A 12,971-nucleotide genomic window follows, 5' to 3' on the forward strand; every position below is an offset into this window, starting at 1 on the left:
TTTTCTACCCCATTTTCAACCACCACATCTCCAATCAGTCTATCATCATCCTTCAGCGACCATAGCATTTCATTGTCTGGTTCCACCATTGGTAGCCATTGTGAAATATGCGCTAGCGCCTCAGGAACCAATCAACCTTCGGCCATGCTACCTTCTGGCCGAGCTCGTTGTCGCACAAAGCCTTTCAGGGTTTTCATGAAGCGCTCCACGAAGAACATCCATCACGTATGGGCAAGTTCAGCAATCTCCACTTCGTCCACAAGATACACAAGAAGGTGGATTTGTATCATGAGAATGCTAATGGGCAGGTATTTCTCAAAGAGACAAACCGTCTCCACTGCTCCCCGCCTCGCGGATTCAATAGAGGATGTCTTAATTTCTTTCTATGACATCCATTGCACCAAAGTCGACAACTTATAAATGGCCCTGCGAATTTCTGGAGTAAGGCATCCTGCAATCGCGATTAGTAGTAAAAACTGCCACAAATGAGAAAGCATTATGAATAATGATCACATTCCAAATAGAAAAATGCCCACGCTAATTACAATCCATTCATAGTACAAACCTGACATATCTTATACCAATCATGGGATTTTAGCCCCCGATAATTGGTCGTCTTTAGAAAATGCGGACCTAAGAGAACGCATCATACCCGTCGGAGTGCGGATAGACTTGATTACTTGCTTCACAATGCGTTCTTCTTTAGTGGACAAAACCCAAGGAGCGCAAGGAAGCTGCACGCGACCATCAGCACTCGACTATGGCCAAAGTGCCTCCATCTTACCTACCTCCTTCAATCCATTCATGCCCCTATAGTGTCTCTCTTTCCTGTGATGTGGTCCCATAGCAAGCTGTCCACATTCTTGAAAATATGCATGGGATCCAACAAGTGGTTGACCTGTAAGTGGGTCCAATATGGCAACTTGTAGAAAACTGAGAACCATTGCATTCCATTTAGATGTGATTCCGCGTGGACCATTTTCAGCTCGTACTAGCTTGCGGTGTTCATACGTGTTGGAGGTCATCCAAGGAAACCTTCCCTGAGTTCATGATCCTCCGGCAAGAAAGCAGCGTGTCCTTGATATACCATCTTCTTCATGGTTCATGACCTTCGGGAGTCTAACTGTGGTCCACACAATGGACATGCATGATAACCTGAGGTAACCAAACCTGTTCCAACACCATGACCTAGTGAATACTTGATTAAATGAGATAAAATTTAGATATTACTAGCGAGAATGGAGGCCTGCTCACTTGAGCACTCTCCCAATCCCGAAAAGTCATGCATTGTCAGAATGAGAATGACTCGAATATTGGCTGACCGCTGACCATCGCGCCTGCTCATATCTTGCATAGTGACCCTCTCCTCCCACAAAATCTTAAGCTCATCGACTAATGGACGAAGATACACGTCCATATTTTTTACTTTGTAGTGGCCTGGGACGAGCAAGCTAAGAATGAGATGTCATTTCTTTGCAGAAAGCCATGGAGGGATGTTGTGGTTGACAAGGACTTTAGGCCACACACTGTAAGAAGTTGAGTGCAGACCGAATGGGTTCACACCATCCATTGCGAGACCGAGCCGAAGATTCCTTGGCTCTCGCGCAAAGCCTGGGAAGGTAGAGTCAATGTGGCTCCATGCGCGCGAATCCGCTGATATTCGTTGAACTCCATCTGTGGACCTATTCTACGGATGCCACGTTGTCAAGCTCGCCATGCGAACATATGAAACATGTGGTTTATGCGGGGGATGAGCGAAAAGTGTCTGAGAACTTTTTGAGGGATGGTTTGCCCTTGCAAGTCATGTCGATACCTGTGAGCACCACACTTTGGACATGTCTCCATAGTCTCGTATTCTCCTCGAAACAATATACAATCGTTGATACATGGATGGATGTTATTGTAGTCCATGCCAAGCTTCCATAAAACATGTCGTGCATCATCACGAGACTTAGGCATGGTATTTGCAGGTGGTAATATATGATATTTTAATAACCTTAAAAAAATCATAAAACACCTTGAAAAAGCATAAATGTTTGTAATAATAGTGTCAAAAAAAAATCAATGAAGCCTATGTACAAGGTATTTGAACAACTCGATCACACTCGTATCGCTCCACCCGTATTTTGCTTGCACACTTAAGAGTGCAAGCAGTGTCTTCAACCGAGATACTCGACACCCATCATATAATGGTATGGATGCTTCCTCTCTAAGCGGATCAGAAGTTTCGACATCCATGGGAATCAATGCATCGATCATTGCCTCCATCTCAGGCTCAAAGATTGTAGGTAGGTCTGGAAGGTTGTCTGTCTCCTCTGGCATTGACGGTATAGATTGGCCTTACGAGTGGTAGATTGGCTCCTGCGTTCCATCCATCGCACGCCCATGAACTCTTCTAATTGGCCGCAAAGGGTGCACTCCCCCTTGGGACGAGACATCACCTCCCTGGATAGAAAATTTGCCAACAAGACCCAATCTTATGTATATGGTATTCAATTAGCTTGCGAGTACAATGCATGATTGATATTAACTTCAAATTACCATTTGCTGAAAATCCGCAATTGCCTGATCAATGATCTCAAATTGAAACTCGCCAAATCGTCGTACATGTTCTATAGACAATCAGCGTTTTCGTCTAATTGCCAACTTGCATTGAGAGCAAGGACATGGGACACGCTGATCAAGATACGTCTCGCGATCTTGAACAACAGGACCTTCTTCGTTTTCCATCTTGTCTACATTACAACAAACAATTTAATGACTTGTAATACAATTTGGGAAAACGAGGCTTAAATGGATAGCTTTATGGAGATGTATGTCAAGTTGCAAGTTGACCATAGGCTCTTGCTTGAGAGGTTTTAGCCTCTGCAAGAGGTTGAGAAGCAAATTTTGAAAAACATTGAGGTTGATATTGATGTATCCACATTGAAATCTAAACTTCAAGATATAAGAAATGCTTTACTGATTGATGTAAAAAATGCATGGGACATAATAGTTGAGAGATTTATTGATGTTATATCTCGGCCATATACCATGCTCAAGGATTTGTTTGTCCCGGTAGATAATTATTCATTATTGTAGAAAAAAAAGGCATTGGTTCATAAGATTCATGAGTTGAAGACTAAATGTTCGGACTTGACTAAAAGATTGGATAATGCCTTAGATGCTAAAAGAAAAAGTGATGAATATGTTACTTCATCATTGCAACAAAAAGATTGGTGACAAGGATGCTATGATTAATGAAATTCTTCACGAGGTGAATATAGAGTTGAAGGGAATGGAACACGATTCTTCTTTGGGATTTAGTGGTGATCAATCAATTATTGAGGTGTCTTCTTGTATGGCCATTATACCTTATATACCTAGCTACGGTCTCTAGGTTATGTACTTTGAGTATCTTAGAGGGGTTCTACTAGGATTACTTATACAACTGCACCAGAGGACTTTGAGTATAAGTAATCCTAGTCAACAAAATTTATGAGTATCATTGAGGATCTCTTAGTCTAATAATAAATCAATCTCAACAAAAAGCATCTTAGTAATGTGGTTTTTTTGTCCTAGGTCCATGTATAAAAATTAATGCCATCTATGAAATTTATCAACTTTTATTGTAATGATTGGAAGACATCAAATGCAACAATGTAATACAAAGTTACCATGTCAATGACAATATCAAATAGTAAAAATATTTGTGCATGTGTGGGGGTGTGTGTGTGTGTACCATAGTTATAAAATTTGTTCCAATCAATTATACTCATTGTCATAACCTTTGAAGAAAATATCCTATGCTCAATTTAAGGGATTCTTCTTCTATGGCAATACTTTTGGGTTCATTTTGATGAAGTACCATAATGACCATTAGCTAGGGGATCATTTTCTTTTAGTCCTTCCGTTGACTAGTTGTCATGCTTACTAATTTGTTATGCCTATAAAGTTAATACAAAAACAAGGAATTATGCATATCACAATTAGATCCCCTACTTGGACATTATGAAGGATATGACCAATTTTAAGCCATCTTAAAGAGTCACCAATGTACGTGGCCCATGGTAAAGCACATTGCATACCATTATCGATAAGTCTATTATCGTGCATCTTAAATCTCCTAATTAGACTTTATAAAGTGTATGACCAATTTTTAGCCCTCTTAAGGAGTCGATGTAATGGTACCCATAAAAAAAGCAAAGTCATACCATTACCATAATCATGGATATGTTATCGTTCCAATATATACACACACAAGTGGACTACATCTTGAGTAGACAAAAGCTATCCATTTGAGTAGACATACATCTCCATAAAGCTATCCATTTGAGTATACATCTCTTTCTCTCCCTCTCCCTCTCCCTCTCTCTCTCTTTCTCTCCCTCCCTCTCCCTCTCCCTCTCCCTCTCTTTATCTCTCATTTCCTCTCCCTCTCACAATATATCCTAACACTCTCCAAAAGCAAAAGGGAGAGGGAGAGAGAGAATGCACTCTCCCTCCCTCTCCCTCTCCCTCTCTTTCTCTTTCTCTCCCTCTCTCATTTCCTTCCCCTCCCTCTCCCTCTCCCTCTCCCTCTCTTTCTCTTTCTCTTTCTCTTTCTCTTTCTCTTTCTCTCTCTTTCTCTCCCTCCCTCTCCCTCTCCCTCTCTTTCTCTCTCATTTCCTCTCCTAAACAAGCAAAAGAGAAAGTGATTTAGACCTTAAACAAGCAAAAGAATGAGAGAGGGAGACTCACCGATGAGATATGGCGACTGTGGGGCAGCTTTTCTTCACGACGAAGGCTCCTCCTCTCCTTTGCGAACAACGACGGCGGTGGCGGTGGTGGTGGCGGCAAGTCTTCTTCCTCTCCTTCTCTCACAACGGTCGCTCTCTCTCTCTCTCTCGCTCTCAAAACACAAAATGCAAAAACGCGAAATAAAGCTGCGCTCGGTTTCGGCCTAATTTTTTTCCCTGTGGAGCGTTGCTATTTGCCGCCAATAGAGACGCCGCTACCCGCCGTCGCTATAAGCTTAAATCCTTGTAGTGATGATCATTTTCATGTGCTTGGTTGTGCGAGGCATTTGTGCATGTACGCAATGAATCGAAGAGAAAGCTTGATGCCAAATCCATCAAAGGGATTTTCATGGGTTATAGAGATCAAGGTGAGATGGGTTATAGGGTATGGCTTCCTCAATTCAAGAAGATTGTTTACAGCCGAGATATTGTATTTAATGAGGCTAAATTACTGTCTCATAACTTGCCAATGGATGTCGACTCCAAGAAAGTCAAATTTGAGCCACCCCATATGACTAAAAATGACCTTCGTGATGAATTACTGAGAGCTGAATTGCAAAATCAGTCGGTTATTTTTTAGCTAGAAGATGCTGAACAACATTTGGATGATCATGAGGGTGTTAGACAACCCATTCTAGGAGTTGGTCCACCAAATGAGGGTGATATTTAGCATGGATAGTAAGCTGAAAATGATTTACAACAGCCATTAAATGCTAAAAATTATTTTCCTCCCAATGCAAAACCTGTGCCGTAAGATATAGGTCATTGGATATGCAGGCAAGGCTAGTTGCAAAAGGTTATTCATAGAAGGAAGGGATTGACTTTTGATGGACCTAAAAACGGGCCGGCACTGGCTCATGCACTAGCCGGACCTCGTCACTATGCACAAGACAACCCCTCGGCCTCGCGGCCAAGAGCGTCTATCAAAATCTCTGCCTTCCTAAACATTGCGTTTGTAATACGTTGTAGTCCAACTGATCCTAACCCAATATTGCTCCTCAGAGGGAGTCCCTTTCACATAGCCAAAAAGCTTGAATCACATACACATGGGGTTCCTCCTACGGCTGAATGCCGTCAACCCTCTGCGACTCTCCTACACCTTGGGGATTGGCCCCTCGATGCGCCGCTCAACATTTAGACATTTCGCACAAACGTCACTCAAGGTACCAAATAAACGTATCCAGGAATGTACCATTGTCCTTACTTGACTTTCCCTTTATGATCCCACGACTAGCCTACAGTATAGGAACCTCACTGCCTCTCAACGGTGGGTCAAAGGCTTACTGAAAACAATTGCTATGCATGTCCAGGAGCTAACTCTGATACTTTTAATTTCCTCTAAATGATCATGCAAAGAGGTGGATGCCTAGTGCTCAAACATTTTAAAAACCAACAGCGTGCAAGTGCAAAACATCTCTTTCATGCTTTTCTTTCTAACCGCTTTGTGCTTCGCTGCAACACCTAGCATCGAAGTGATGTTCGTGCTACTAGGTTTTAATTTTTATCATTATTATTCCGTCCTAGATGCGATACATATAAAATCAGCAAATTATTCCTCATGCTCAGCGGCATTTAACCATTTTTTTCCACAACTCTACCCTTCCCCGTTGATAGTGCATCATTGCATTCATTTCTTTCAGGGTTTCCTTGTCATTTTATGTGGAGAAAGGAAGGAAACACGCACTAAAACATATAAACAAGGCTGAACTGAAGCATAACTTCATGCCCCAGCCTTGCTATACATCAACAAACATAAATCCTATTTTTCTATATTTTTCGTAGCCCCAAATGTATTTTTCCCCTATTTTTCATGGTTTTTTTATCATTTTCCCGCCATTTTCTTCATTTTCTTGTATTTTTTAAATTGCTGAAAATGAAAACCAGTTTGTGGGCTGTGGCCCTTAGTTCATTTGCAACAAAATTGAAAGATTAGTTGATGTGTATCGACGGTTTTCCCCATTTATATGCCCAAAACCCTTGTTTTTCCCCATTTTTCATGCGTTTTCGGGTTTCTTGACATTATTTCGAGCCATGAAATGCATGTTTTTCATAATTTCTGGTTATAAACAGTAAGAACTCAGAAGAATCAGCAGCATAATCAAATCTTAGTCCATATGAACGGCATTCCATCAATCAAAAGCATAAAACACTAAATTTTCTTTGTAATTTTTTTAGTTTACCGCTTAAACGCGTGTTTCGGGTTTTTTTTTCCATGGCTGTAGATTTGGAAAACAGCAACACTTCATGTCCAGCAACATCACAAATCACCATTCTCAGCCCGTGGAGCAATCCGATCCATGCCGGACAAGCCTCCATCATTCTTTCTTCATTGCTCCTTCCCACACATGAACTGCCTCTTAGAAGAGAGAGAGGGAGGAGAGAGAAAGACTAGAATCAGAAATTTCAAACCAGGCCACCATTCGACGGGCGAAGGGCGGCGATAGAGTCAGGATACGGAGGGGATTCACTGCCAATGATCACTCGGGTAGGTTGCATTGAGGCTGGAGATTGATCATGAAGCCATGGAGCGCAATTTTCGGGCGCATTTTGGCGTATTTTTCCTCCACGATTTGTTGCATCCTCCTCTCCCAAACTTTCATGTGACATTAAATTTTGGACCCCAAAGGTCACTTGCCCATTTTGGCCAAATTTTGTCCACCTCTTCGCATGTTGACCGGTTTCTTGGCCTTTTCCCCGTCCGGACTCGGAATCGAGCTCTGAAAAATCCTGGGCGTCCGGCTTAGCATCCCGCATTGGCCAGTAGCTTGTGTCAACCCGCACGACTGTCTGAAAAATTATGAAAAATCAACAAGTGTCGCTCGGGCGCCTTTAAAGCACTTTGGCGCTTAAAATCGTCCTAGATCGAGCCGCCGCCTTTGACAGTGAATATTTTTCCCTCGATCTTCATAATTTTTAGCTATTTTTAAGCACTTCCCGTCACCTAAATTCCGCTCTCATTGGCGACCACGGGATAGGGCGACTCAGCCCGTCGAATCCACGAACATATCTGCACATAAACAACCAAAGAAGCATCAAACTGATACAAAACAATTATAGAATAAAACTCAGCACAATGCTCCCCCTACCCCTAGACAGAACCAAGGCATGACATCCACAAGGAGTAGGCCTAGCATCATCTACCTACCAAGCCCTCGCAAGGCGACACTTAATCCTTTTCTAACGCTCACTTTTATTTTTGCTCCAACCTTCCTGGTTTTGTCATTATTTTTCCAGCAAGAAGCCACCCCGAGGAAGACAAGGTATCGGCCCCGGGTCTGACTCGTCCCCAGGAACCTACCAGGCCTTCGCAAGGCAATGAGCAACTGCTCATATATTTTCATTTCTTTTCTTTTCATTGATAGGGGTTAGAACCCCTTTTTACACACCTTCGCATTTATATTCATCTTTTAGGATATTCAGGATTTCTTGACATCATTATTATTATCTTCTAGCAGGCTTCTCTAACTGCCTCACTACTAACAAGAACTCCTAGAACGGCTGCCTAGCAGGTTAGCAGGACAGGGCCACTAGGACTTCCTTCTAAAACAGGTCTTTTAATGTCTAACAATGTCTTTACAGGAGGCAATGACTACTCCGACCTCCCTCAAACATACTTAGCCTAAACCTGGGACTTCATGCCTTGGTTGCCGGTCCCCAAAAAAAATAGATCCCCTCAACAAGTACAAATACACATATAACAGGAAAGAAAGGTACTCGTAAAGGAGAAATATCACCTGGAGTGGCCACAAGAAGCTTCCATCGCAGCAAAGGCTCCTCCAGGCTCCACAAAATTCCACAACCCGCGAAACCTGTCCAGCACAACACTAAACAAAAACCCAATTAAACGCACCCGCACTAGACAGGGAAATGGCCCTCTTGGCCTAATGAATTCAGACATGACTTTGCTACAAAACTGAATCGGCCCTCTTGGCCTAATGAAATAAAACAATACTATGCATAACATCCTCCTGGAAACAACCATGATAGACATCAAAGCATACTATTCCCAGGGGAACAAAGGCGCATAGCCCTAAACTAGGTGCATTAAATTATGACCTATCCCTCCTGCGTATATCGCAAGAGGTGTTCGCATCACATGTGGGTCCCCGATAATAAAGGTAGATGAGTCTCACTTACCCTCTGCATCACCCAAATCAACCATCATCTGCCAAAGAGGGCATGTTCAGAAAGCATACCCCACAAACGACCAGGTCCTGTCTCACCATCAATAGATATATCGGGACAAGGGCCACAATTAAAGAAGAGGTCCTCTTCATACGCAAGATTAGCCAATGAATCGGCAAACTGATTCCAATTCCGTGGAATCAGCTAAAAAGACACTCTATCGAATTCGTCTAGCAGGGCTATAGCAGTGTGATGGTACATACAAAGGATCGGGTTCCGCACCATGTACGTCCCATTGAGTTGATTTAAAACCAACTGAGAGTCCCCTTTCACCAACAACTGGCGGATACCACCCTTTTTTGCAATATTCAAACCCATGATCAGGGCTTTGTATTCGGCCATATTATTAGTAAAATTCGCCCCGAGATAAGCAGCTAACTTCATGACAATGCGTCGTCGGGGGTCTCGGATGACAACTCCTACACTTCCTTTTTTGCAGGCACCCCTGGACGCCCCATCAAAGTACAAGGTATACGTCCATAAAGGGTTTACATATCCTGCCATCCTGGACTCTACGCGTAATTATGGTAATCGAAATTCAGCATATTCAACGGGTGGACTGTAGGCTCCATCCCTCCATCATCATTGAATTCAACAGGGATGCTCGTCAAAATTTGTAGGCAGTGATGGCAGAAGACCTTGATTTCCCAAATAAATGTCCCGCCTTCTTGCTCAATCACCTTGTATCCTTTGCTCCACCAAATGAGCTTTCCCTGATGATACCTCTGTTCCAAATATGGGTGTTCTAAATAAGGGATCAGACGACCCATCAACCTCTATCACAATTTCCTTACGGATGTTTGATCGATCTTTCCTAGACCTGCAAGGCAGTCATAGCATTAGTACAATCAGAAGTAATAAGGTTTAATCTTATTAAGATTAACCTTATTTTTAAATTCTATCCCCTCAAGGTCAGCTAACAACACTGTAGATTTATTCTTTCCTATCCTAACGATCTTATAGGGCCCATCCCATTTGGGTTCTAGCTTGCCTGGGAATAATTCACGTCGTGCGTCATAATACAGAACAAGCTGTCCTTTCTTGAAGGTGTATTTCTTGGCTTTGAGGTCGTGTAGCTTCTTCATTCGGCGCTTCGCCACTTCTTGGTGCAATAAGCTCTGCAACTTAAGCTCGTCTAAATGGGCCAATGTCGTCAAGCGCTCAAAAAGAGCGTCTTCATCGCTCAAAGAATGATTGATAGCAAACCAAATAGTCGGCAGCTCAATCTCTAAAGGCAAGACACACTCCTCCCCATATACTAACTTGAACGGGGTATGGCCAGTGGCTCGTTTGAAGGTCGTATTATAGGCCCACACTGCCACGTAAAACTTTTTATCCCAATCTCGTTTCTTTTCCGACACAATTTTGGACAGGATACCCACAAGCTGCTTGTTGGTACTTTCAACCTGACCATTGGCTTGCGGATTATAGGGGGTTGTCTTGTTATGCTTGATGTGCCACAACTCCGTCAAACCTTTGATCACCTTATTTAGGAAATGGGTTCCGCGGTCCGACACTAATTCTTTCGGCGGACCAAACTGGCATATTATCTGCTCTAAAAGGAAACTAGCAGTTTCTTTAGCATCATCTTTCCTTGTTGCACGTGCTTCTGACCACTTTGTGAAGTAGTCAGTTGCGACAATGATGTATCGCTTTTGCGTAGTCGATGACGGAGTAATAGGACCCACAAAGTCTATTCCCCACTTCTCAAATGGAAGTATCGCCATAATAGGGGTGAGTGGTCGTTTCCTATTCTCTCGACTATCATGTCGTTGGCAAATATCGCATCGCTTAACATACACAAACGCATCCTGGAAGATGGCAGGCCACCAATAACCTGCTCTTAAAGCCTTTTGTGCTATAAGCCGTCCAGCAAAATGGCCACCACAAGCAGAATCATGGCACTCTTCCAAAATGAATGGCACCTCGTCAGGCATCACACATCGGCGATAGATGTCGTCAACCCCTTGCCGATATAATGTACCTGCGATCAAGGCAAACTTTAACGCTTGCTGCTTAATTTTCCTTTTCTTAGCCTTAGATAATTCGGATCCCGCCTCTCCTGTTGATAAATAATGCGTTATTGCAGCATACCAGGAGGGAATAGATGCCGTATCTATTTTAAATATCATCTCCATGTCACTACCTTCAGCCACAGATTCTTTCGGCTCCCCAAAGTCCACTAGACATTCCACGATGCCTTGCAACCTTGGTGGCTTACTCTTGATTTCATAATCAAATTCCTGCAAAGTGATCAACCACTTCGCTAAACGATCAGGCGGCTGTAACTTATTCATCAATAGTCGAAGTCCCTCCGCCTTCGTATAAAGCACGACTTTCTCATAGAGAATGTAATGCCTGAACTTCTTGGTCCCAAAGACCATCGCTAGACACAGCTTTTCCATGTAGGTGTAATTGATTTCGGATACCCCCAGCTTCCGACTAGCAAAAGCAATCGGGTGGTACCACTTCTCTTCCCAAATTTGGGCTAAAGAGCAGCTGATACTATACATGGTGGCTACTGAGAATATATAGAACACCTCACCTCTTTTAGGTGCTTTTAAAACGGGCGCTCTTGCTAGCTCTTGTTTCACATCCTCGAATGCTACCTTGCAAGGATCACCCCATACAAACGAACAACTAAAGGACAATAAATTTGTAAGCGGCAACGTTCTTTCTGCTAAGGCGTTAATGAATCTACGGTAGTAACCAACCGAAGACAGAAAGCTATGAACTTCTTTCGGAGTGCGTGGTGGACCCATGGCAACTATAACTTTGACCTTCTCAGGGTCTGTCGCAATTCCTACCGAACTGACCACATGGCCTAGCAATAGCCCATAAGGTACTCCAAAAGCACACTTCCGTGGTTTAGGGCGATGCAAAATTGTCTACAGCGCTCAAAGCATTTTCTCAAAATGATCAACTGCCTTTCCCTCACGGTGGCGGCCCCTAAGTCATCAATAAACACCCTTAACTCTTCAGGGGATATGTCACCGAATGTCTTATCGGCTGTTCGTTGCCACGAACCAGGCGCATTGCATAAACCAAAAGCCATCACGTGGTAAGCAAAAGTGCCAAATACAGTGATAAAAGTTGTTTTCAACTTGTCCTCTTCTGCAATTGCCATTTGGTTGTATCCTGCAAAGCAATCCATAAACGAATATATCTCCCTACCCGCTAATTGATCCAAAATCTGGTCAATAAATGGTAATGGGTAGTAATCCTTAACTGTTTGCTTATTCAGCTCCCTAAAGTCTACACATAAACGGATTTGATTATTCTTCTTCTTTCTAATCACAACTGGCGAACACCATTCCGTGTGTTGCACAAGAAAAATCAAACCCGCTTTTCGAAGCTTCTGTAACTCTTCAAACAGCCCGTCCCTCAATTCGAAAGGCATACGCCTTACTTTCTGCCGTACAGGACGACTGCCCTCTTTCAACGGAATTGTATGAACAGCAAGACTAGGAGGAATGCCTCTCAACTCATCATAACTCCAGGCAAAAATATCACGGAATTCCTGGATCAAGGCCACATAGTCCTCCCTTTCTGCTGTGCTGAGCATAGAGCCAAATTTGATTGGCCGCGAATCACCAAGCGTACCAAGGTCTAGCTCGATAACATCTGCATCTCTTATACGCTCTTGGCCCTCTATCGGCTCGTTCAAAGTGATCTGATAGATGTCCTCCGTGGTGGATCCCTCTTTGGACTCATCACTCGATGATGTCTCACTAGCAGATAAATCTTCTAATGTCTCCAATTCTGTAGAAGATAGAGGAGCTCTCTCACTCTGCGGGGACTCAGGATAAGCATCAACCACCACACGCTGGGCACCTCTGCCAAATATTAATCGACCGGCAGGTATATCAACTTGGCAATCCGCTTGCAAGATCCAAGGTCGTCCAAGTAATACTTGGTAACTTGGCCGCCCTGCAAAACGAATCACCCTAAAGTCCAACATGCATTCTACATTTGCAACAGTGACATGGACCTTAGTAATGCAGCCTTCCGGCTGTCTCAAACTGTCAT

Source organism: Lygodium microphyllum, chromosome 21 (assembly GCF_053477565.2).
Source record: "Lygodium microphyllum isolate KBCC chromosome 21, Lygodium_microphyllum_v1.1.10, whole genome shotgun sequence".
Classification (NCBI taxonomy): Eukaryota; Viridiplantae; Streptophyta; class Polypodiopsida; order Schizaeales; family Lygodiaceae; genus Lygodium; species Lygodium microphyllum.